The sequence below is a fragment of the Gymnoscopelus microlampas genome (assembly GCF_963454915.1).
Source record: "Gymnoscopelus microlampas genome assembly, chromosome: 3".
NCBI classification, from domain to species: Eukaryota; Metazoa; Chordata; class Actinopteri; order Myctophiformes; family Myctophidae; genus Gymnoscopelus; species Gymnoscopelus microlampas.
The window spans coordinates 456,495-478,277 of record NC_139940.1 but is presented as its reverse complement, the minus strand read 5'-3'; positions in this window follow the sequence as shown (position 1 = coordinate 478,277).

Genomic DNA, 21,783 nt, shown 5'->3' with positions numbered 1-21,783 from the left:
TGTAGCAGCCTGAAGGACAAACTGAACCATAACAAGATAGGCTGTACAAAAACAGCCTATCTTGTACAAAAAGTGGAGACATTTAGGCTCTTACAAGCTGACAAATATCATAAAGTATTGTAGAAGTATTATAAGTGATGGTATAATATAAAGATTAGATACAAGCAGCCATATAACTTCTTCCTCACTACCCAAAGCATTATGTACTTCAATTTATTGTTCTTTATTGCGCTAAATCCCTGTAAATTACTATAATTATAATTAATTATAACTATCACATTTCACTCAGTTCAAACTAAACCAAATCACATGTATGGATACATTTTGTATATATATTTTCAATCATGTCATAACATAGTGATATATTTTTATTTTTGGTCATGAATACTGTTGATACTGTCATGCCGTCTTTAGGATGTAATAAATAAAACAATTCATGTCATTGTAGATTTTGTATGATATTTGTTTATTTTTGTGTGACCTGTAATTGACCAGATGACCGTGGGGTAACTCATTTTCTAATAATTTGCACACAGTCTAATGTAGTTTTGAGTCAGTGCAAGAGAACTGATTTAGCAGGAACCATGGCGGTACAGAACCCGAAGAACAGAGACTGTGAAGATTGTTGGTTCAAATCCATCATTTGGAAGATAGCATGCGTGTGAGAGAGAGGATCTCTTTTAAAATGGAATCATTTAAAAAATGTAGTCAATTAAATTAAGTTTCCTCACATCTGTATGCAATAATTCTACATTCATTCTAACTCTGAATTCAGACTGGGTAGGGCAGTGGTTCTCACATTTTTTCATGTCAAGGACCCCCAAATTGACACTTATTAGCCTACGGACCCCCATTTGAAAAGATATGCCAGGGACCCCCATAAGAGATAAGATATTTACGGCTCTAGCAGTGATTCTCAGCCATTTTAATTTCAAGGACCCCCAGTTTGACATGCATTAGAGCTATGGACCGCCATTTTATGGCATTTCTATATCTTGGACCCCAATTTATATTGTAAAATCAATGTTAATTTAACTCTGAGAGTGTACACTCTCAGTGTTACAGACCCAAGAGGGTTCATTTGGTTCCTAACTATCATTTAGCTGGGGGCCCCCTGGAATTCCCCCAAGGACCCCTGGGGGTCCCTGGACCCCACTTTGAGAACCAACGGGGTAGGGAGTCTGGGAGACAGGTGGGTTATTGCTGAGTCTAATGATCACAGGGGTCATTGCCATGCTGGCTTGTAGTGGACATTTTTTGTCAAAATTCTATCTTTGCCATGGACATGAAAATGTGTGGGAAATTATATTACCAGAAACACACACACCTTTACAACTCAGAGTGCACAAATGGTGCCTTTTGTGCACTCTGAGTTATGGGGGTTCTTGAAAATAAAGGTTAGAGAACCACTGTACCAGTGGACTCCTAATGTGTCATACATACAGTAGTAAACAAGTGACATGCATATGCTGAGGAAAACCTGGAGACTGAGAAATTCAGTAATTGAATCTCATGATCAAAATAATGTAAACAAAAAACAAACACACACAAGGCCAAGTCCAGCCACAGACACATTTGTCCGCGTAGGGACACATTGATGACCCCTGAATGATGAACCCCAAATTTTGATTTAGTTTTAGTCATAGTCTTTTGAATAAAATTCTATTTAGTTTTAGTCATATTTTAGTCATCTACATTTTTTTAGTTTTTGTCTAGTTTTAGTCGACTAAATATCATCAGATTATAGTCGACTAAATCTACAGTTGATTTAGTCGACCAAAATGTATGTTGGCGGTGCCTTGATGGCGTCGTAATGGCTGATTTTACACTTGGTTGCATGCTGAAAATAGCAGATCTACAAGCTCGCGACACGTCGCAGCGCGACGCGTTGTGAGCTTGTAGATCTGCTATTTTCAGAGCGCAACACCCGAGCGCAACCAAACATAAAATTACTTATCTTTTAATTCTACTAGATCTCTTCTCCACTAGTCCCTCACTAACATTTTAGTCTATTTTCATTTGTTGACTAAATTGTCAATAGTAGTTAACAAGCATTTTTTATCATAGTTTTAGTCGACGAAATCAACACTGGCACTCACTCTGGCACCCAGATATTTTATTGAATAAACATCTCCAGTGAAAAGCCACGTATTAGTCAGGTCACAAAGTGAGGTTCTGTGACCATCCTTTGGCAAGGATGGTTTGACGATTGATTTGACCTCTATGGACCGTTTAGAGTAGTAGTTTTACTCTACTGGATGTCGGCCATCTTGAATTTCGGAGTCAAAACGAGGTCTTACAATTAAAATTGTGTCAGATTTGGAATCCTCATGGTTGACTTGTATGGAAAAGTGCCTTCATACATGATTCTAGGTCATCCAGATCAAAAGTACATTTTTAGAGAGGGCGCCGGGCGCCATTTTGAATTTGGCTGTCTAGCAAAAAATGTCGGGATTTTTGGGAGGGACCTGGGGGCTAAATCTTTTCTAAAGGGTCCATAGAGGTCAAATCAATCGTCTAACCATCCTTGCCAAAGGATGGTCACAGAACCTCACTTTGTGACCCGACTAGCCTATATAGAATGTCGAGGTCCATTGTCCTCTCCTCCATCCAGCACAAGCCCAGAGGGGACAGTTAGTTTGCATCTACAGTATACAACGGTTCTTGCACTGAAACGTATGTATGTAATACAGAGACCGTAAAAAAAGACTAACTGGCCTCTGTACTAAAATGTAGTTTTGTTTTAACTTTTAAATACAAAAGGACGGGGAACACATTTTATCCAGAACACACAACTGGAAAACAAGTTAAACTATAAAAAGTGCTCCTCGGAGCACAGGTCTCCGCCAGGTCAGGTATGTTATTCTGGCCTCCTGGTGGCGCTATAATAGGCCAATGTGAAAAGGGTGCCATTTATTTTTAGGTCTTTCACGGCAATCAGACACAGCATTCATGATTTGAGGCATTTTGTTCCAAAAATGTGTTTTGCTAAATTAGACCTGCTGGTGGCACTATAACAGGCCAATGTGAAAAGGGTGGCATTTCTTCCTCGACCTAGTGGGAATGTGCGTGTGAAATTTCACGGAAATCGCAAGCTGCGTTCATGATTTGAGGCAGTTTGTTCAAAACGGACCAATCCTGCAAACTTTGGATGGCAACCTTAACCAATGAGGATGGAATATGGGAAATCGGACAGATCAGGGTTGATCACATGACTATAGAGATACTGTGTACCAATGTGCATGACGTTTGGTTAAAAACTGTAGGAGTAATGTGAAAAAATGGGTTTTGCACAAATCGGCCTCCTGGTGGCGCTATAACAAGCCCATGTGAAAAATTTGAGGCAGAGGTTCTGAATTGGCATCCAGGGAGTGTGTGTGCACAGTTTCGCAGCGACCTGGCTAACGGTGCCGGAGATTTGGTGGTAACACACGGACAGGACGGACACACGGACGGACGGACGGACGGACGGACGGACGGAGGGTAAAACATACTCTCTCGCCCAGTGGCGTTCACAGACATTTTGAGGGGCAGGTGCTCAAGTAAATTATACTTTTTTTTGTTTACTTGGTCTGCTCTTTTTTCCCTCTACACCTATACCTCTTTGCCAAAAATAGCCGATCTACAAGCCCACAACGCCTCGCAGCGCGAGGCGTTGTGGGCTTGTAGATCTGCTATTTTTGGCTAAAGTTCTCTTCAGAAAAGGAATGCTAGGTTTCGAGTGGTTATGGTAAAAAGAAAAATCATATCACATAAAGATTTAGCGGACCCCCTGTAGTAACTCTGAGGACCCCCTAGGGGTCCCGGACCCCCTGTTGAAGACCCACTGAATCACCGCCGGATACGGGTACTTAATGTGGTCCGCATCGCGAGGTAACATCCGTGGCTCGGTGGTAAGCACTTTATATTTGAAATCTGAACGTTTATGTACATGTGAGAGTTGGCAATGTCAACGAATAGAATTCCCCGAAAACCCAGGGGGACATGGCACCACCATGACAGTCATGTTTCAGGGCTAGCCGTCCGCCTGACGTCAGCAGCTCAGCCCCGGTCCGTCCTGGCCGTCCGCCAGATGTCACCTGTCCACGTGGGGTCCTTGCCCCCAGACCCCTTTTCTCCGGTCCCCTGACACAGTCTCCCTCCTCCAGGTCCCCTCCACCCACCCTGTTGGTACCTGGTCAAAGTGGTGGGACGTCTGGAAGCCGTCCCTTAAGGGGGGGTTACTGTCACGGTCTGGATCTCTGACCGTCTATTTCTCTCTTTCTGTTCTGTCTCTCTGCCCTGGCCACGCCCGCATTCTATTCCACCACACTTCAGTCCCAGTTACACACCTGTCCCCACTCCCTCATCAGCCCGGCAGTGCTCTGCCCATTACACACCTGTGGACACTTCCCCAATCACCCTGCTCCCTATAAAACTGGACTCATTGCATACTTCCAATGTCAGTTCATAGTTTGTTGTCTTGATGTTCATGTCTTGGTGATTCGTATTGCTGTTCGTTCCATTGGACTGTGTTGCCGACCTCCACATAACCCAATAACGCTCCAGTCGAGGACAAGACCAGAACATATGGGTTAAATTTGATGGGATGTATGACATCCGTCACAGCTACCATCCACAGTAGGGTATATTCTAGACAGTTTGGCTTTGCTATAATGAGAACGGTGTAAGACTTTCAGTTGTATCAAGCTAAGTCGAGCACACAAGGTTCTGCCATTCACTCCAATCTGAGCTTGATTCCAGTTATCATCTGTTATAAATTCACCAAGTTCCCCCTCACAGCCTGCTTTAAATCCATCCAGAGAGGTGACCCTTAAGGAGGAGTTAATGTTATAAATAAAAAACATTATGAGCCCCTTTACCTGCCTGGGAGCATCCAGGATAGACTCCACTCATCACCCCTGATACATACAGAGCTCAAATGACCGGCTCGCCAGTTGGACAGACGGACAGCCAAAGGTTTCTTGATTACAAAGTTCTCTTTATTTCCACAAGCAGCCATACAGGATCACGTACACTGCTCTCCATGCTGAGGTACTAGATCTACAAAACTAATTCACACACGAGAGCAGATGATGTTCTGTCTGGACAGTGGCTCTCCATGAGATGACTGATTTACCCTGTTGGGCATCCATTTCCTCCATGCCACGCCCAGCTCTGAGTCCAGGTACAGTTAGACTTAGACGGCAGGTGTGAGTCAGGCCAGGTGTGACTGCTTCAATCAGCCATCCTCCCATACATCCTTGGAAGTCAGTCGTCCAATCAAATTAACATTTAGTGACGAGGCCGGTGACGTCACTAATGATCTATATATAGAATTAGTCACAAGGGCTAAACCTCATTCCGTGGCACATAGTAGAGAGTTAGCATAGTTTTATTGTAGCGTGAACACATAGTAGAAAGCTAGCATAGTTCAACTTGTACTGCGAACACAGTATAAAGCTAGCATAGTGTTATTGTAGCGTGAACACATAGTATAAAGCTAGCATAGTGTTATTGTAGCGTGAACACATAGTAGAAAGCTAGCATAGTTTTACTCGTAGTGCGAACACAGTAGAAAGCTAGCATAGTGTTATTGTAGCGTGAACAACAAAGCTAGCATAGTTTTACTCGTAGTGCGAACACATACAGTATAAAACTAGCGTAGTTTCACTTGTAGCCAGAACATCGCCACAGCCGTTATGCAACTACCAGACGACACCGGTCACATCAATATTCTGTCCAAAGCCGAATGGCTCAGACTCCACGGTCGTCCGAAGAGGCTGAACAACAGAACCAGGGACGCTAAGAGAGACGCAGCCCAGCAGAGGAAGGACCAGCAGCAGTGTTCCAGAGGGAGGAAGGGCTCCTTCACCTCCGATCCCAGACTAAAGAAAGGTGAGGCGAGGAACATCCGATGGGCCGACGACGAAGAAGACTACGACAGACCGAGGAAAGGCGCGGACGGCGAGGAGGCCAGATATCCAGAGGAGAAGGAGGACCAGGAGGAGGCTCTGGCCAAAGCTCAGGCTCAGCTGGCTAAAGCTCGGGCCGAACTGGAGGGCATGAAGCTTCAAGGAGCCAATCAGGAAGAACAACGACGACGACAACGGAAGCCAGCGGACGCCGGAGAGGAGGAGGAGGGCCGTTACCAGGACCTGGACGATGAACAGATGGAGGCTCTGGCCACGGCCCGGGCCGAGCTCCACGCCAAGCACCTCCAGGAGGCCATGGAGGAGGAGCGGCGGCTGTTCGACATGGAGGAGGCCAAGAGAGAGGCCAACGCGTTCGGCCCCAACGAGGGCGCCCGGAGGCTCTACAGCGCCCTCCTGCTGACCGAGGTGATGAAGGAGAGGGAGGCGCAGCTGGACATGAAGCGCCACATCCAGGAGAGGCAGAGGATGGAGCAGCAGAAGGAGGAGGAGCAGCGCAAGTGCTTCGTGGCGGCGCAGGAGGAGCGGGTGAAGCTGTGGAGGAACAAGGAGGCGGAGAAGTTCCGCGAGGGCCAGATGATGCGCGACCGCGTGTTCCACAAGCTGGCGGCGCTGCAGCTCGACAAGGAGGCCAAGAAACGGCAGCAGGAGGAGGAGCAGTGTGCCAAGTACATTGCCGAGCAGGAGGCCAAGCAGGCCCAGATACTGAAGGAGGAGGCCGAGGCCAAAGCACAGCTCTACAAGTCCTTCGCCGCCGAGCGAGCCGACCGCTTAGCCTCCACCTCAGAGAGGTAGAGGCCAGAGTTAACACAAGGAAACTGTCTGAACCTTCTCTAAAACACCTGGACAACGTTCTGCATGTCCTAGACTCTTCTCTCTTCTATAGAACACCCTGGACAACGCTCTGGACGTCCCAGACTCTTCTACCTTCTATAAAACTCCCTGGACAACGTTCCGCATGTCCTAGACTCTTCTACCTTCTATAAAACTCCCTGGACACTCTGGACAACGCTCCACACATCCTAGACTCTTCTCTCTTCTCTAAAACATCATGGACAACGCTCTGGACGTCCCAGACTCTTCTCCCTCCTGGCTCCCAAACTGTGGAACAAACCCATCATCGCAGTTAGAACTTCAGACCCCATCATTCAGCCCATAGCACTTGACCTAGCCTTGATGACCATGCATACTTATGCAAATGTTAAAATATAATTGCCAGACCCAAGGTGTCGGCCTACATGAGGCTTTGTCGGTCGGTCTGTCCCTCTTTTCCTCTGCACACACGTCATGCGAAGTCCGGCCATTCAGATTTCAACCACTAGGGGTCTGGCAGTACCAGGTCTCCTGGTTCCCTTGTTTACAGTAGATAGCATGCAGTTTAGACAGATGTCAGGTTAATTAGTTTACCTGGCATCCTATAGTTTCAATGTATGAATAATGTTCTTGATATGATATCGTGTAGACATGCTAGGTTCTTGGTTTACATATGATCCTAGGTTTGATGTATGTGTTTACCTTGCTTATTGTAAATCGCTCTGGATTAAGAGCATCTGCTAAATGCGTAAAGTGTAAAACAAATAGGAAACCAAGACCCTCCATCTCCGGTTTAATTCCTGTATCTGCGAGACGTAGTTGGCCCCGCAGAAGTAGAGAGCAGAAGTAGGTTGGAGTCTAATATAGGGGTCTTCAACGTTTTCAGGCCAAGGACCCCCTAGCTGAGAGAGAAATTAAGCAGGGACCCCCTCCATATTGTATAACATTGTGTTTTAGATTAGACTATTTTTGTTTACTTGGTCTGCTGTCTTTTCCCTCTACACCAAACACGTCTTTGGCAAAAATAGCAGATCTACAAGCTCACAACGCCTCGCGCTGCGAGGCGTTGTGAGCTTGTAGATCTGCTATTTTTGGCCAAAGTTCTCCTAAGAAAAGGGATGCTAGGGTTCAAGTGGTTAAGGTAAAAAAATATATATATATATGTCACACAAAGATTTGACGGACCCCCTGTAGTAACTCTGAGGGCCCCCTAGGGGTCCCGGACCCCCTGTTGATGACCCCTGGTCTAATACTTCCAATGGAAGAGGTGAACACAGACCCACGGTCACAGTGAACGTGAACACAGACCCATGGTCACTCAACTAAATATTTGACCCAATCGTCACAAAGCCACACGATATTCCCAGCATTCAATGGCAGACACTTCAATGGCTTTTTTTCAGGAGAAAATCTACGTTATAGCGTGCATATTCAGAGCACATTTAGGCCTATTGATTGATTAGATTTTTTTGCTTTTTTCTACCCAATTTAGTCGTTATCTCAATATATTCCTCCACACACACACACGCACACACACGCGCACGCACACACACACACACGCACACACACACACACACACACACACACACACACACACGTGTGTGTGTGTGTTGTCACTGCGGTTGTATCCTACTGACCCACCTGCCAGTGAGGAGCCTCCACCGGGAGGACTTATACTGTAGTAGCTCAATCTAAGTTTGGTATTTTCAATGAAAGGAAAGAAATACCATGACTTTTTTTGTGAAATTAATGTTATTTATATATCAATGTTACATCAATGTTATATTATTATAACTGTAATTACTTAAGCCCCGCCCCCTCTGTCTGCCCATTGGCTGGGCTTTAAACAGCCATTATTCCAGTTTGCAGCATGCTACCAAGTACAAATTTGGTAAGTGGACTCAGACCACCAATAGGGACGAACTGAAATTAGTTAAGCCCCGCCCCAAAGGCACCACTTCCTTCACACAGGGTGTGATTTTTTTTCTTTCTCTCTACATATGTTGATTAATTGAATATATAGGACCTCAATGGGAACAAGTCCACATGATTTTTTTTTGGGTTTATCCTTTTAAACCAAGTGTATGACTGTCAGTGTTGGGACTAACGCGTTACTGTAACACCGTCATTTTTAGCAGTAACTAGTGCTCTAACGCATTATTTTTTTAATTCAGTAACTCACCGTTACAACATGGTACGTTACTCCGTTATTTTTTTAGTATCTACATATATTCAGCGAGGTAAACAGAGACTGAGAATTGTACTTAAGTACAGTACTTGAGTAAATGTACTTATTTACTTTACACCAGTGTGTCACATGCGGAGACGTGCGGTGGGCATCCTGACCGGTTGACAATGACACGGCAGTTCATTCATTATCACCGCAATTCAGGCACATTTCAAATCTTCTGCTTTGCAAGCTCTCTCTCTCGCTCTTGTGTGTGTTTCTGGGAGAGAGAGAGAGAGAGAGAGAGAAAGAAAGAGTGTGTCAGGTCACACGCTGTTAAGTTACACCTATTTGCTGTTAATAATAACCAGTGTAAAATGTGTTGCATTGGGAGATAAATGGGAGACACTTTATTGTGAAGGTATGGCCGGAAGAAGAGAGTTGTTGCTGCTGTGTAGTTGTTGCAATATAGTATAACTCTGGTCTGCACGACAGTCAGACAGAGACCGCGGTCTGGTTATATTATATAAAGTTGTGTATTTAACAGTCAAACACAAGTTGTATCATTTCGACTTAGAATATGTCTCAGACACTAGGCTACTACTACAAGGGCACTTGTGAGTAAAGTTGTCAAGTTGCCCTACAGTTTAACAACAATACAAGTTGAAGATGAAATATCCAACACAGATGCGTAAATACTCTTAACAGTTGTAGGCTACTGCAACTGTGGCATCCAGGTGAAACAATGTTAATCATAAAGGTGGACCTATTTTTAACTCTATGAGGAGACGACAAGATTCTCACAACTCATCAACTTTCCCAGCCTCCCAACCAGACTCACGGACGGCATCCACTGCCTAGCTATACAGTATAACCTCCTGTGAGTGAGTAGTGGTCTATCATTTATTCATTTATAACAGGTCAGCTTGAGCCACGTTATGAAGGATTAATCTGAAATGCCGATTTTTTTTTGTTGCAGTGCCCTTTGATTAAAAATTGTGATTTCCAGGATAAAGATTCATCAAGCAGAGGAATATGTCAAAGAATCGTGTGGAACACACATTAGTTATAGGGATGTTATCAATATAATTTTAGATTAGTTGTTCAAAATATGTGGTTTAACACCAAAACGTATGCAGTTTTTTTATGTTATTTAATTTGTGTGAAGCTGAAAGCATGATGACTTACCTCGATCCACTAAATGTATAAGAGCCAACTTTTAATATGTTGTTTGGATGATCCAAAGGATCAGAAAAACCCTGAATGATTACTGTAGCAATTTGTTTTGGGTCAAACCACAGACTGACTACAACTGCATCTCTGTCTGGTCTGGAAGCTGCAATGCATCGGACTGGAAGTCTGTGCAGAGAGGTGAGAACCCTGCTCCTTCCACCAAGAACCCTGCTCCTTCCACCAAGAACCCTGCTCCTTCCACCAAGGACCCTGATCCTTCCACCAAGAACCCTGCTCCTTCCACCAAGGACCCTGATCCTTCCACCAAGGACCCTGATCCTTCCACCAAGAACCCTGCTCCTTCCACCAAGGACCCTGCTCCTTCCACCAAGGACCCTGCTCCTTCCACCAAGGACCCTGCTCCTTCCACCAAGAACCCTGCTCCTTCCACCAAGGACCCTGCTCCTTCCACCAAGGACCCTGCTCCTTCCACCAAGAACCCTGCTCCTTCCACCAAGGACCCTGCTCCTTCCACCAAGGACCCTGATCCTTCCACCAAGGACCCTGATCCTTCCACCAAGGACCACTGTCTGACCACATGAGCCCTTTCACCTGACCATGGTGTGGATGGGTAGGGTCTGTCATGGTGTTATGGGTGCAGTACGTTAGTCCGACAGCGCATTCCTCCGACAGCGCAGCGCCCCGACGTTTCCAATACTAAACCCGAACCAAACCCGCACCCTAACCCTAACCGCACACGGATGCCACATAGTCGGAGAAAAGGTCTGTCGGATTAACGCATGCCTCCCTGGTGTTATTGGCCCTCTAGGGCAACACAGTGATCATGATGTTATTGGCCCTCTAGGGCAATACAGTGATCATGGTGTTATTGGCCCTTGGGCAACAGAGAGAACAGTCCATGATGTTATTGGCCCTAAGGCAACACAGTGAAAAGATCATGGTGTGGGTGGGTAGGGTCTGTCATGATGTTATTGGCCCTAGGGCAACATGATGTTATATTAACCCTCAGGGACGTGCAGAGAGGTTAGAGAGGCAGGGCGTGAAATTCCCTAAAAAGGACACTTTTGGCAAAAATTGCTTAAATAGCTGATCTACAAGCTCTCAATGCATCGCGCTGCGACGCGTTGAGAGCTTGTAGATCGCGGTGCGACCCTGCACTCTTTATGCTAATGAGATGCAGCGTACGACATGGATTTCTACCCAAATTCAAATTCAAAGCAAAGTGCTGCATTCAAGTTCAGGAGAGATCCGAAAAAGGTGATTCTCCTGACGGCCGCCTTGGAGTACGGCATGGAAAGCCTAACCCTAACCCTAACCCATGGAAACAGGGAATTTGCATTTCTTTCACCGTCTAGTAAATGCTGCATTTATGGTCTGGAGAGGGCAGTTCCCTTCTTTTGTTTTATGCATCCTAATGTCATTGTATAAGTGTGTTTCCTTTGCTTGGTGTTCTGTTTAAAGAATTGCATTGTTGTTAAAATGTGCCTCATCTGTAAAAACAACTTAGAACTACCTCTTTCAGGGTGGGTGGGTGGTGGATTTTGTCACCAGCAGAGGGGGCTGTGTTCACACTGTCAGCTCAAATGTGATTATTAACCATAACCATAAACAGACACCATACGCCCATATATGGACATGACCACTGCCAAGTCACTCTGACCCAGCCATAACCATAAACAAACCCCATACGTCCATATATGGACATAACCACGTCACTCTGACCCAGACATAACCATAAAACCCCATACGTCCATATATGGACAGGACCACGTCACTCTGACCCAGACATAAACAAACCCCATACGCCCATACAGATGGGCATAACGTAGGTGTGAGAAACTCTTCTTCTTCTCTTCTTTTATTATATTAACACATCGCGTGCCAGTCGCGTAGATCTACGCCAAACGATTTAAAGCCGCAGTGTGCCAGTCGCGTAGATCTACGCGACTCGCATTTCCCATGTTAAATCGAAAAAGTGCACATTCCGGAATTTTTTTCGACCCATTTCCGGTTCCGGGGCCGACCGGAAACGGAATAAAACTGGTTCCGGTTTTTTCGCTCGCATCCGTTTCCTGTCTGGGCGTCAGCTTAGAATCGATTTATCTCCCTTGTGGTTTTCCTCACCGCATCGTCCTGTCTAACGTTCTCGCCTGTAACTTCAAAATGGCGGCACGGATCGGCTCGGAGTTTTTTGTTTTTGTTTTTCACGGATCCCGTGTTTGTGTCGAACCAAATGAACGCGGATTTTAAACGGATTTAGCGGGGGCTATGACGACATGAAAAAAACAAAAAAACAACAAAAAGAGCTTGGCACTGGTAGGTACATTATGAGATTAACCTCTGGCGTTTAACATTGGCTCGCCCTGAGTCATAACCCCGTCACATGCCCATACATGTACTGATGACATCAGGGATATGTGTGACGTCAGCAATGACGTCATCAAGGTCGGCATATAAAGCGCTCACAGTTGCCATAGCTACACTTTGAATGCCTGCTGTTGTACGTCCATACATAGAGATGTTCTGGCACCATGTCGGACCGCCAAGAACCAAACATCAATATGACAGATCTGAAAGAAGACATCTGTAAGACAACAGATCTGAAAGAAGACATCTGTAAGACAACAGATCTGAAGGAAGACATCTGTAAGACAACAGAGCTGAAGGAAGACATCTGTAAGACAACAGATCTGAAAGAAGACATCTGTAAGACAACAGAGCTGAAAGAAGACATCTGTAAGACAACAGATCTGAAGGAAGACATCTGTAAGACAACAGATCTGAAGGAAGACATCTGTAAGACAACAGAGCTGAAAGAAGACATCTGTAAGACAACAGAGCTGAAAGAAGACATCTGTAAGACAACAGATCTGAAAGAAGACATCTGTAAGACAACAGATCTGAAAGAAGACATCTGTAAGACAACAGAGCTGAAGGAAGACATCTGTAAGACAACGGAGCTGAAGGAAGACATCTGTAAGACAACAGAGCTGAAAGAAGACATCTGTAAGACAACAGAGCTGAAAGAAGACATCTGTAAGACAACAGATCTGAAAGAAGACATCTGTAAGACAACAGAGCTGAAGGAAGACATCTGTAAGACAACGGAGCTGAAGGAAGACATCTGTAAGACAACGGAGCTGAAGGAAGACATCTGTAAGACAACAGAGCTGAAAGAAGACATCTGTAAGACAACAGAGCTGAAAGAAGACATCTGTAAGACAACAGATCTGAAAGAAGACATCTGTAAGACAACAGATCTGAAGGAAGACATCTGTAAGACAACAGAGCTAAAGGAAGACATCTGTAAGACGACGGAGGCAAAAGAACCCAGAAACGTCTTGAGGCCAAGGGAGGAGCATTATGAGCCCGTCCAGACGTTAGTCCCCGTCCAGACGTTAGTCCCCGTCCAGACGTTCGTCCCCGTCCAGACGATGTCTCTGTCGGCGTTCTGCCGGTCGACCAAACGAGGCCGGAAGGCCACCGAAGAGGAGCGACTCGGCCTTCTGACGGACGCGCTGCGCGAGGAGCAGAGGAGAAGCGCCCTGAGCCGACACAAGCTGGACGAGAAGTGGAGGCAGCTCCTCCGCCGGTCGCTGACGTCCGAGCTGCTGGGCCAGATCGACGTGTTCCGGCGGGGCTTCGAGAGCGGCGTGGAGGGCAAGAAGAGGACCATCACGTGCCTGGCGGACGAGCTGGGTGTCGCCGAGCGTCTGTCGGACAAGGCCTACGAGGCTCACGCCGGCCGTCTGGACTCCCTGCGGGCCTTGCAGACGGACAGACTGGCGGCTCTGGAACGACACTGGACGGTTAGCGAGCGGGAGCTGAGCTCCGACTTCGACTCTTACCGAGCCGGGATCCTGTCGCTGTACCGGCGCCGCTTCTACGTGGAGAAGAACTCTTCCGTGGCGGACCTTCAGCAGCGATGCGGCGACGCCATGCGCGACTACCAGAGCTTTCGGAACGTGTTCAACATATTCGAACTGCGGCAGATCAAAAGGCGCTACGCCGGGGTGAAGGAAGTGCAGAAACACATCCTGCAGAGTTACCAGGAAGCCGGCGAGGCTTGTCGCGCCTCTCTGGACGCGCTGCGCCACTGCGACCACCGCCTAGTGCGAGACATCCGCTCCCAGAGCAGGAGACTGCGTCAGATACAGACCATGTGCGACGCTTTGAAACGCGGCAGGAAGCGCTCCGAGCGGACGGGCCGCACCGAGGCGCTGCTCAGAGCCGCGGCGGACGAGCTGGCCGCGCCGGCCGCTCTGCGGCTCAGGGCTCAGATGGACAGGGAGCGCGGGGCGGTGAAGGCCCGGCTCACCGACCTGGTGGCGAACAACAACGTCGCTCAGAACAAACTGCAGGCCGTCGCCGGTAAGGGCTCCAGACTCCTACGACAGGCCGAGCTGTGCCGCAAGCTGGAGAGCAAGCAAGCCAAAGTCCTGCCTTTCTGCGTGACTTCCTCTCTCACACCGGAGGAAGCGAACCGAGGAAGAGTTTGTGTGTTGGAGCCACAACTATCTGAGGACAACCGAGGAAGATCGTGTGCGATGGAGCCGTCAACGTCCGAAGAGGCAGCGCGTACAGGGACGGACGGCGAGGAACTGGGCCGGTTCTGGCAGCGCTACAACAGGGTTCTGGCCGGCCGGCTGCATCTGAAGAGACATGAGGCGCTTCTGACCCGAGAGAACCAGCAGCTAGCGGCCAAACTCTATCCCAACGTGGACCTAACTGTACGGAGCAAACCTGTATAACGGTGGTGCTCCATGTGGGGTGGACCCCCCCCAGGGGTCCGTAACAGGGTCCACAACTCTGAGAGTTACGAATGGAATCACATGGGGGCGGGGCTGTGGCCTAATGACGCAAAGGACAGATTGTCACCAGATATGAGGATGATGATGATGATGATGATGATGAAGATGATGATGAAGAAGATGGGTGTTCAGCCCTGCAAGAAGCAAGCGGCAGCTTTCAAGGACATTTTTGTATTAATTCAGTTCAGCAACATCTTTTTTTAAACCCACAGGGGCCACTGGGGCCAAATAAACAACTGGACCTTAGAAACAAGACCAAATAAACAACTACACTTTCAAAACAAGACCAAACCAGAAAAAGTGCTCCTCTGAGCACAAGTCCCCGCCAGGTCCGGTTGTTTAGTGTGGGCCAGCAATGTTCGGAATTCGAAAATCAGGCTGGAATGTGTAAAATCGGACGGATCGGACGGGTCCATCTTGAGCACTTGCCTAAAGAGAAAATATGTACCGATTTGAGTGATGTTCGGACAACATTTGTGGGAGAAATATTAAAAAAATGTTGTGCAACAATTGGCCTCCTGGTGGCCCTATAATAGTGCAGTGTTGAAAGGGTGGCATTAGTTCCTCAACGTAGTGCGAATGTGTGTGCAAAGTTTCACAGCAATCGAACGCTGCGTTCATGATTTGCGGCATTTTGTTCAAAGCGGGCCACCCCTGCAAACAATACATGTCAATGTTAGCCAATCAGGATGGAATATGAAAAATCTGAAATACACGTTTGGTTTAATGACTATAGAAATACTGTGTACCGATTTGCGTGACGTTTGGACAAAATGTGTAGGAGTACTGTCCAAAAATGTGTTTTGCAAAGAACGGCCTCCTGGTGGCGCTATAACAGGCCCACGTTAAAACTTTGGGGCAGAGGTTCTGAATTGGTATCCAGGGAATGTGTGTGCACAGTTTTGCTGCGATCAAACCAACAGTGCTGGAGATTAGCTGGTCACAGACGGACACACACACAGACGGACGGACAGGGTGCAAAACATAGTCTCTCGCCAGGCCGAAAGACAATAAACAACTATACTTTAGAAACAAGCCCAAATAAACCCTGTTGTACATATTTCCCATTGTAGCCGAACTGGGAGCAGTACTGGCACCTGACGTAGTTTTTTTTTCTGGGTTGAATAGGCAACATGGCCACAGGCTGACTAAATAAGAGATTTAAACGGTTGTTTCGTGAGCGGACCAAAAGGTTAGGGTGCCGGACCATACCACAAACTTCTGTACAGTTTGGAATCTTCCATTAGTTTATGGATACGATGTGGCAAAAAAGGTAATCCACGGACCCTTTGCCGCCGTTCCACCGATTCTGGTAGAGCTCTCAGTGGAACCTCATCTCAGAGCTGTATAGAGGAGTGAGAGGTTCATTATGGAACTAGAGAGCTGTATAGAGGAGTGAGAGGTTCATAATGGAACTAGAGAGTTGTATAGAGGAGTGAGAGGTTCATAATGGAACTAGAGAGTTGTATAGAGGAGTGAGAGGTTCATAATGGAACTAGAGAGCTGTATAGAGGAGTGAGAGGTTCATAGTGGAGCTAGAGAGTTGTATAGAGGAGTGAGAGGTTCATAATGGAACTAGAGAGTTGTATAGAGGAGTAAGAGGTTCATAATGGAACTAGAGAGTTGTATAGAGGAGTGAGAGGTTATTAATGGAACTAGAGAGTTGTATAGAGGAGTGAGAGGTTCATAATGGAACTAGAGAGTTGTATAGAGGAGTGAGAGGTTCATAATGGGGATATAACCATAGGCACAATACAGCAACAGTAGTCAAGTTAGCATTTGTTTTCAAGGGGAAAACAAATCTAACTGATATTTTGGTAGCAAAGATCTTGTTAGATTATGACCATTTACCCTGTCATTAATGACGAGGTTTCATAACATTTACTCAGATTTGGAACTTTGTAATTCGTCTGAAAAAGCACGTGTGATAAATACATAAACTGTCATTTGTAGCCTACTCACATGCACGCACGTTCTTGCTCGTAAGCACACCCACACTACTTCTTGCACAATGTATGTATGTAGGCGAAGTAGGCCTACTCGCTAACAAACACACATGCCAACGTTCGCTCGCAAGCAAACATGCATACGTGCACGCACATTTGAAATATTTATTTATGTCCACATAAACAGAAGTACAAGATGTACAAAGGACATAAACACTGCCAGTGCAGTCAGATAAAGGGAAAACAGCCAGTTACAAAGTGCATGTAAAACAGAGCATTGTTACATACAAAACTAAAGATGGCATACTTGTCGAACACAGCGGACAACAATCATGGGTAAAGGAAACAACGCCTCCTCCACATTGAGCGGCTTCCTATAAGAGCTGATATTGAGCAGTACCTTGCTAATTGTTTAGCCCTCCTTTTGGAGAGGCCGGCCATTTGCAGGCCCCCCACAACCAACTTGTGCACGTGTCCTAGACTACCAAACATAAAAACCTACAGTTTACATCTGTAGCCTAGCTGAGAGATGGTCTGCTCTAGCTGATGATATTTTAGCACTTTGGTTAGGAAGGCTTCCTCTAAGCTGTAATCAAAAGTACAGCCGACCTTGAGAACACCTCCTTATGGTTTTCATTAACAACAATGACATCAGGGGTGTTAGCTGAAATGTTAGAGAACACAGAATCATCGTTACACAGGTTAAACATTCTCGGCTTCACAGTAGAATGCTTATACAGCATGATGGAGGACCTGAAAATAGAAGTGATATCTTTTGATATCAAATCCACTATTCTGTCATGCCTACTTATGTAGAGTCCCCTGTATACATGGCACCCGTTTAAGATGTGGGACATTTAAGCTATTTGTTCATGACCATGATGTATACAGTGAGGAGCATGGTTGCCTGATGGAGGTTAAGTTTAGATGGTAAAACCTGCAACCTCGCTTTCAGAGTAAAGACAACAATGCATTCGTCTAAAGCAACATTTTTGAACACAGAGTGCGAGACAGAGTGGTACGCAGCAGGGAGACATGCAGTTTTCCCTTGCAGCCTCAGCTCAGTCCAATGCTGCCGCTGCCTTTGCTGTTGTGCCCATAAGAGGCGACCTCGCGCATTAGTCAGTGGGAGTTGGTGTTCTGTTCCACACACAGTCATAGATGCTCTGACAGAGACACTGGAGTCAGATATAAAGTCCTCCAAGACAGCCATCGCCTCAGAGTTAGACCCTACCCACTGTACTGAGGTCAGAGTTAGACCCTACCCACTTCAAGGTAACATCAGCCCAACAGCACAGATCGTTTAAGTCCGGCCAGTCTGACCACACATCGAAGCCAGGAGAGCAACTGTCTAGCTTTCCACTAGGTTTCCTCCTGAAGCCTAGGAAGCTAGGATCCGAGCCACATGCCAAGGGGACCTTATGTCGTTTTAGGTCCAGGAATAGAGATGAACGTGCAAGCTCTCTCACATACTGGTCATCATTGTTCAGCATATTTAACAAGTGGGAGAGCCTCGTAGCAACGTATGTCCATTCAAAATGGTGAACACCCAAACCACCCTCACGTTTACTGTGAAATATAATGTCACGTGTTGTGTGTGTGTGTTAAGACCAGTCCATTGTCTCACTAGGTGCACAGTTTTGTCAGTCAAATCACGTAGTGATTTTGGTGGAACATGTACATTGGAGAAAAGATGTTATACCTTGGCCAATGTTATTATTCTGACTGCCTCCAGTTTCATGATTAGAGGCAGAGGCGATGCGTGGATTGAATCAAGTCTGCTGGAGTACTCAGAACACACACACACACACACACACACACACACACACAGTTGACATACGCCGCCCTGAACGCTCCGTGTAGCTCTTGCCTCTTGGTAACGTGCCAAACAACAGTAAGACGACTGCATATTGCCTAAAGTCTCATCATTTGTAAGTTTGCCAGGGTACTTACTCTCTAGGGAGGAGTTGACACAGTTGAGGTCCTGACAGTGAACACTGTGGGGATTGCATTTTCCCCGAGGAGCAAGTGGGAGCGAGCAGCGAAACCCATACTAACTTACACGTAGTTGCGGAAACTGTCCACCATGAAATGTCTGTCACACAACCTCTCCAAAATGCCCCCCCCCCTCCTCAAAGTGGATGAATACCGGCCAGCGCGCACGTAGCCACAGGATTTTGGGGAAACAGAAAAGGTTTTGGGATGATGAACAACCCAAACACACAGCGTTTCTTACTCATGGTTGCTGATGAGTGAACGGAGGAAGCTACCTGGATGGGGATGGTCACCAGCTAATTAATTATTCAACAGTCTACCTGGCTGGTGGTTGAAGACTAATTGACAGTCACTTGTCAATCAGTCTGTCCTACATTATTCAGGAGAGTCACCATACGTCATCACGCATTACGTTTTCCTTTGATAGGATCAATTAAGGCTGTACTTAATGTTAAAATACACATCTATTGTATCATCAATCATACAAGTTAAAAAAGCAGGGTTTAAGAACAGACTAAGCAACAATTCATTTCAATTAAATGGAGGACAAATTACTCTTTTTTTTTTTTGTGCTGCTGGTTTAATGACTATATATGAACAAGGTTCAAGGTTACTTTATTTTGTCATGTCTCCCGTGGGAGACATGACAAAATAAAGTAACCTTGAACCTTGTTCATATATAGTCATTAAACCTGTTTGGTTTAATGACTACATTGTTACCTCCTGTCTGGACTACTACTGTAATGGAGTCCTGTTCGGGCTTCCAAACAAGAACCTGGATAGGCTCCAGTAAGTCCAAAATACAGCTGCCAGAGTTCTTACCCGCACCGAGCCTCAGCAGCACATGTGTTTGGCAACAATCGGCCTCCTGGTGGCGCTATAACAGGACCATGTGAGAAATTTGGGGCAGAGGTTCTGCTCTGGCATCGGAGTGTGTTTCACTGCCATCAAGCCAACGGTGCCGGAGATTAGCTGTTCACGGACGGACGGACGGACGGACGGACGGACGGACGGACAGACGGACAGACAGGGTACAAAACATGGCCTCGGCCACGCCTTGGACCTGGCGGAGACAATACATTTTTGCCAGACCTGAAAGGTATGGCCTATACAAGCCTTTGTCACCATTTCGTCCATACATGGTATGTCCGTTTGTGGTTAGGTTTCTTCAGCATGAGTAAATTAATGGTATGTCCGGTTGTGGTTAGGTTTCTTCAGCGTGAGTAAATTAATGGTATGTCCGTTTGTGGTTAGGTTTCTTCTGCATGAGTAAATTAATGGTATGTCCGGTTGTGGTTAGGTTTCTTCAGCATGAGTAAATTAATGGTATGTCCGTTTGTGGTTAGGTTTCTTCTGCATGAGTAAGTTAATGGTATGTCCGGTTGTGGGAAGGTTTCTTCTGCATGAGTAAATTAATGGTATGTCCGTTTGTGGTTAGGTTTCTTCTGCATGAGTAAATTAATGGTATGTCCGGTTGTGGTTAGGTTTCTTCTGCATGAGTAAGTTAATGGTATGTCCGGTTGTGGGAAGGTTTCTTCAGCATGAGTAAATTAATGGTATGTCCGGTTGTGGGAAGGTTTCTTCTGCATGAGTAAATTAATGGTATGTCCGGTTGTGGGAAGGTTTCTTCTGCATGAGTAAATTAATGGTATGTCCGGTTGTGGGAAGGTTTCTTCAGCATGAGTAAATTAATGGTATGTCCGGTTGTGGGAAGGTTTCTTCAGCATGAGTAAATTAATGGTATGTCCGGTTGTGGTTAGGTTTCTTCAGCAAGAGTAAATTAATGGTATGTCCGGTTGTGGTTAGGTTTCTTCAGCAAGAGTAAATTAATGGTATGTCCGGTTGTGGGAAGGTTTCTTCAGCATGAGTAAATTAATGGTATGTCCGGTTGTGGGAAGGTTTCTTCAGCATGAGTAAATTAATGGTATGTCCGGTTGTGGGAAGGTTTCTTCAGCATGAGTAAATTAATGGTATGTCCGGTTGTGGGAAGGTTTCTTCAGCATGAGTAAATTAATGGTATGTCCGGTTGTGGGAAGGTTTCTTCTGCATGAGTAAATTAATGGTATGTCCGGTTGTGGTTAGGTTTCTTCTGCATGAGTAAATTAATGGTATGTCCGGTTGTGGGAAGGTTTCTTCAGCATGAGTAAATTAATGGTATGTCCGGTTGTGGGAAGGTTTCTTCAGCATGAGTAAATTAATGGTATGTCCGGTTGTGGTTAGGTTTCTTCTGCATGAGTAAATTAATGGTATGTCCGGTTGTGGTTAGGTTTCTTCTGCATGAGTAAATTAATGGTATGTCCGGTTGTGGGAAGGTTTCTTCAGCATGAGTAAATTAATGGTATGTCCGGTTGTGGGAAGGCTTCTTCAGCATGAGTAAATTAATGGTATGTCCGGTTGTGGGAAGGTTTCTTCTGCATGAGTAAATTAATGGTATGTCCGGTTGTGGTTAGGTTTCTTCAGCAAGAGTAAATTAATGGTATGTCCGGTTGTGGTTAGGTTTCTTCAGCAAGAGTAAATTAATGGTATGTCCGGTTGTGGTTAGGTTTCTTCAGCATGAGTAAATTAATGGTATGTCCGGTTGTGGGAAGGTTTCTTCAGCATGAGTAAATTAATGGTATGTCCGGTTGTGGGAAGGTTTCTTCAGCATGAGTAAATTAATGGTATGTCCGGTTGTGGTTAGGTTTCTTCTGCATGAGTAAATTAATGGTATGTCCGGTTGTGGTTAGGTTTCTTCTGCATGAGTAAATTAATGGTATGTCCGGTTGTGGGAAGGTTTCTTCAGCATGAGTAAATTAATGGTATGTCCGGTTGTGAGAAGGTTTCTTCAGCATGAGTAAATAGGCATAGACTACTCATGACATCACTACTATGTCACAAGTACAAACACAGATGGTATATCTATGTATACTGTAAGACACAAAGGGTTAGGCATGGACACAGGCTGA